Source organism: Momordica charantia, unplaced genomic scaffold (assembly GCF_013281855.1).
Source record: "Momordica charantia cultivar OHB3-1 unplaced genomic scaffold, Mcharantia_2.0 BLBB01000085.1, whole genome shotgun sequence".
NCBI lineage: Eukaryota > Viridiplantae > Streptophyta > Magnoliopsida > Cucurbitales > Cucurbitaceae > Momordica > Momordica charantia.
This window is the reverse complement of record NW_028275241.1, coordinates 18,145-23,465: the sequence shown is the minus strand read 5'-3', so window position 1 is coordinate 23,465 and position 5,321 is coordinate 18,145. Positions and strand designations below refer to the sequence as shown.

At 33.5% G+C, this 5,321-nt stretch overlaps 1 long non-coding RNA gene across 9 annotated transcripts; it reads left to right on the top strand.

Annotated features, from left to right (window-relative positions):
• Positions 1–836: 836 nt before the first annotated feature.
• Positions 837–5,076, top strand: LOC148207774 (uncharacterized). 9 transcript variants are annotated; one of them, XR_015787667.1, is made up of 5 exons: positions 838–1,279; positions 1,429–1,487; positions 1,783–3,791; positions 4,673–4,780; positions 4,889–5,076. It is a non-coding gene; the product is annotated as an uncharacterized LOC148207774 (long non-coding RNA). The 9 variants fall into 9 exon arrangements; XR_015787666.1 differs by having other exon boundaries at positions 846–1,487; positions 1,783–1,835; positions 3,559–3,791; XR_015787668.1 differs by having other exon boundaries at positions 837–1,208; positions 1,429–3,791.
• Positions 5,077–5,321: the final 245 nt, after the last annotated feature.

The window sequence follows — 5,321 nt, the reverse complement described above, 5'->3', positions numbered from 1 at the left end:
ATGACACAAATTCACATAATCGATCGCTGACACTACAAGAATTATGAGTTTTTTCCAACGCTTTTATTCTCGACGCTGGGCAAACATCTTTTTCTCGATTAAAGAATAATAGTCGAAACTCTGCTGACTATTGACTAAAATAATCTGGAAAGGAATATATTGTCGACGCTTTTATTATCGACACTGGGTGAAGTTACTCTTACCGACGCTTTTGCCTAATAGTCGCGTAAAATTTTGTTTTTATATATTACCACTCCCGACGATTTTTGAAATAGAAGGGAGAGATTTCTATTCCCGACTATTTTATTATATAGTCGGTAAAAAATTTTGTTAATTTTTTTAAATTACCACTCACGACTATTTTTAGAAAAAAATTTGAATAGTAGACTTTACACCAATATTTTAATAAATTGTTGGGCGCTACTGTTTTTTATTTTTTTAAATATTACAATTCCCGACTATTTTTGAAATAGTCGGGAGATATTAATATTCCCGACCATTCTAAAATAGTGTCGGTAATATATGTTTTTTTAAATATTACAATTCTCGACTCTTTTGAGAAAGATGAGGCTTCTAATGTTGGGGAAGAAGATATTAAGAAAGATGATTTCTGTAACGTCCCAAGTTTTCAAGTTATTTTTATTTTAAGATTTAAATTGTGCTTTGGATTTTTCGTTAAGGATAATTAAATTACTGGATCTTCTAATTTCAGAGATCTATTTTTGGGTAAATTAGAACTTAAAGTCCAATATCTCGTTAGATTGAGATGAATTAAGTTTTAAATTTTATTATTCTATTATGTATTCTCTAAAAATCTTTTACCCCTTTGAAAAAAATCTCCTTTACCCCTCCTTAACCCTAAATCCCTAACCATCCCTTTCTCTTCTCCACGCTGACCACCACGACGCCACAATCCCTAACTATCCCTTTCTCTTCTTGCACGCTGACCACCATGATGCCGTAGACCACCGCAAATCCCTGTCGAATCGCACGTTGTCGGAGGTTAATCGAATGGCATCGGTTCAATGCAACACGGGTGAGGGTCGAATCGACGCTTCAATTGACAATGACGTCGTGACGATTTTAAAACCGCGACCACCACTGACCCCAACGACCACCGCTTACCATCGCGAACGCCGCTGAACACCTCGAACGCTACTGATTACCGTGACCACCGCTGACCATCACTGCTGTTCGTCAATCTTGGAGTACTACCCCTTCCTATTTTTCATTTTTCATTCTTATTCAGGTCAATCTTGTGAAGTTATACAATTTGAAGGTTGGTGATTCTGTTAATCTTGCAGTATTTTGGTAATTGATGTTTTCAACATGGAGATGAAATTTATTAGCAAATATGCCAATCAAATGTTGTTTTAGGTTCATTCTATCTAAAATGATTTATGATGCCTTGATTCTGCAATTGTTCAGTTTATGGATGGGATTGCCGAGTTGGTTTTGTGTAACTTGAATAAACTGAGATAAAATAGGTAAGGAAGTTTGTTTATTAGGTTCCATGCAGTTCCTCCTCATCTTCCATTTTATTTTATTTTAGTTTTCTTTTGAAAAAATTCATATCACTACCCCATTGCCCGTTGGAGGTTCTCATTTAAGGTGCTACATATTTTCTTTGTTGAAGGGTTTCATTTGTTCTTACTTTACTGCTTATTTATTTTATCGATCCACTTAGGCATGTGTTCATACTTTGTAATACACAGGGTTTTGTTTGAGGTCCGTTTATGATGCATATAATCATTACATCTTGATCATTTGTACTCTTTGCAGCAAAGAAAATAACACAAACAAATCCAATCACGAGTCAAAGCCTTCACAGAATGGTAGGATTTGTCATTTTTACTGGATTATGATTGATTGTGTATGTTTATCATATGGCACAAACATTTTCCTGCATTCTACACATGATTTGGTCGATTTCTCTGTTGGACGTGGATTTATTGTGATGAGAAATTCATATTTCATTTGTTTCTATTCTTACTTTTTAGTTATTAAGGATTTATTTTGTCGGTCAACATCATGCCCTACTCTGTATTATATGGTATAACTAGTGATATTATGCATTGTTTTATTTCGACGGGAGAGTTTCAGTTTATATTGCTAAGTAATATCTTAATATTGGACTCCCTTTTGCTGGAATCTCATCAATTATATTGACTACTTGTGCTAATATTTAATTGTTTTGATATGACATATGGGAAAAATCATGCATGAATTATCTTATTGTTTGCCTTCAAAATCCCAATGCATGATTTATCTAATTTTGATGAAGGCAATCAGAGTTGTTGAAGTTAATTTGAGAGGCACAACTATCAACAATGAATGAAACCTATTAATTCCGTAGATTCTATGACTTCTCAAATCTCCTTGATGATGCATTCTAGTGTGCTGGATTTTGAAATAAACTAAAATTTCTTAGTGCTAATTCAAGGTTTATAGCTAACTTCATTTGAAGTAGACTAAAGAGAGCTCATTCTTGGAAAGTGTTATATAACTTAGACTTTACATATTAGTTGAGTGAGAAATCCACTCACAATGAGATTGGCTCTGTTATATCCATAGTGGGGGAAATTTTACCATGCTTGATTTCTTGATTTTTTGATCTCTCAATCACAACTTGGGTTATATTCATAGGAGGAAAAAGGTACCATATGTTTGTAATAAATAGACCATTTTATTCCGAAATAATTTACCATATGGTTGTGTCATCCATAATGCCTCATGAAGAAATGATGTCTATGAAAGAAATGAATTTGTCTAAAGATTGGATTTTGTTGTTAAATGATTGGAGCACAGTATTATATTGCAAGTTTCTCTCTATGACATAATCAACGTTTTCTTTCCTTCTCTTCTATGCTACAACATCTTCTTGAGTTTATGCTTATTGGTGTTTTAATACTTATCTCCTTTGCAAAGTTTCTTAGTTGAGGCTATATAGTTCCTTGCATTTGGTTTCCTACAATTGTGGTATTATTCATATTGGAAGGTTTCTATTTATACTATATTACTAAAGGATGTAGAAGAAGTGTACGTAGGTTGGTTTTTGTTTAATCAATTTTGTTGTGTTGGAATCTGTATTTGCAAATATTACTAGTAATAACTTTCTTATATACACAACAATCATAATAATTTTTCTTCAATCCCTTTGCTATATACACAAGGAAAATGAGTGGGGAAGGAAAAAAAAAACAAGTGCGTGTATTTGCTATATTTTAGGGAATATGAAATAGGAATAGGAATAAAAATAGGAAGGTTTCTATTTTTTCCATGTTAATTTAGTTAAATTATACCTTATGAGAGTTGTCTAATTGTTAGACTAACCAAGTTAGATACTATATTTAGATATTTGTCAGCCTCCATATCTTTGCAAGTTTGTTTGTTTCTAGGAAACTTCTCCTTTTAATGACCATTATACGTCATCGTAGTTTCTTTATTGGGATGGTCCTCCCTACGATGTCTTTCATGGGATGATCTCATGCTCTTGAAGTTTGACAACAAGTTTAATCATACTATCCATATTTGATGTACTTTGATGTCATGCTCTAGGAGCACTTAGATGTGATCAGGAGGGAGTTGGCAGAGTTCATACTCTCGCACATATACTTTTCGTAGTATATGTGCTATCTTGTTTTTTGGCTTCCCCGTTCATGTAACTCAGTGTCGTTTTGTTGGCCGCCGCATGTTGGAGATTGAAAATTTTTGTTCAGTGAAGGGTTCCATCAAATACATTTGGGCAATACCCTCGGCATGAACCACATATATTGTAACGGTATATTGAGGTATGGTTCTCGGTCACTGTTAACGCCTCATGTTATTGACTATATTCTTGAGCTGAAACATATCGTATGATCTTGAGAAGCATGTTGGTCATGGTAGAATTATTCGTTGTGTCATTTACCACCCCGTAAAATTAGTTAGACATTATGTTTTCATGTCTTCTGAAGGAATGGAGAATGTATATATATAGTTTCGTTTCATTTTGGTGTGGAGAAAGAAAATAAAATACATGGGTACTACATTGGAGGAGATCAGAATGATTGCCAAAGTAATAAATTGCATTGAGTTGAATGAGAGCAAAGGATGTACATATATATAGTGCAAAAGACAGAGGGTGATCATTCATTTAATTTTATTATTGGGAGGGGAGGAAGAACTTAGTTTTCATTTGTTATGTCCCTCTCTCAGTTTTACTTTCTATTTTATATCGTGCTTTACAAGTTAGCATTTTGGCAATAGTGGAGTGCGTTCAAACTTTTATGTCTTTCATATTTTCTCATTTCATTACTTTTACTAATTGTGAAAGCTTGTTCTTGCAGTGAGACATGTGCTAGATAATGTTTCTGTTTCCGTTTGTGTTTGTTAAAGTTATGTTGTTTAGATTGGTGTGTTCATATCTTGTTTCTAGTTGTCTTTCTCTCCCGTTCTGGCTACTTATGTGGTCTCTTTTGTGAATATCGTGCATTGATTTTAGGCTTGACTTGCTTATGTAAAATTGTGCAAGTAGCCAATTAAGACTTAGTGTTTATATGTGTCATGCATATAGTATAATATATCATTGGATAATTGTGTGGTTTAAAGTTTAGTTGGATAATTGTGTGGCTATCCTGCAGCAAAGATAGCCAATTAAGACTTATTGTTCATATTTGTGTCATGCATATAGTGTTTATATGTGTCATGCAAAGTCGGAGCGAGGGTTGAAGGAAGCAGGGCCGAGCGTTTCTGTAATATGTTAGCTACATTTTGTAGTTTGACCTTTCACGTTTACACGGTATGAACTCTAACAACATATAATAGTAATATGTTAGCTACATTTGTTATAGTTTGACCTTTTGCATATACTATTGTGAAATATTTGAGGTTTTTGTCCATTGTTTAGGTCTTCCAAGAACAGCCTGGAGAACCACGACGGGTAGCTACTTGGAATATCTAAAAGATGATTGTTGGGCCATTTTTTGTTGGGTTAGTAGTTACTTGGTATAGTTTGTTTATGTACGGGATTGATGGACATGAAAACCTTCGTTCATGTATATATAATTTACTATATGTATATACTTTATATTTGTAGGTGGGTTGGTGTATTAATGGATATATATGTTCTTGTATGTAAAATACGTTACAATTGGCAGGCACAGGTACAACTATGGAAAGCGATTTTTAGAAATATTTCAAAACATGCTTATATGAAAAGTTACATTTATAAATGTCAACAAAATAGGTTTCGTGACAAAAAAAATAAAAAATTAAAACTGTTTCTTGACAATTAAATGTTGACATTATCAAGTACATCATGATAGTTCTAAATTGTCGTT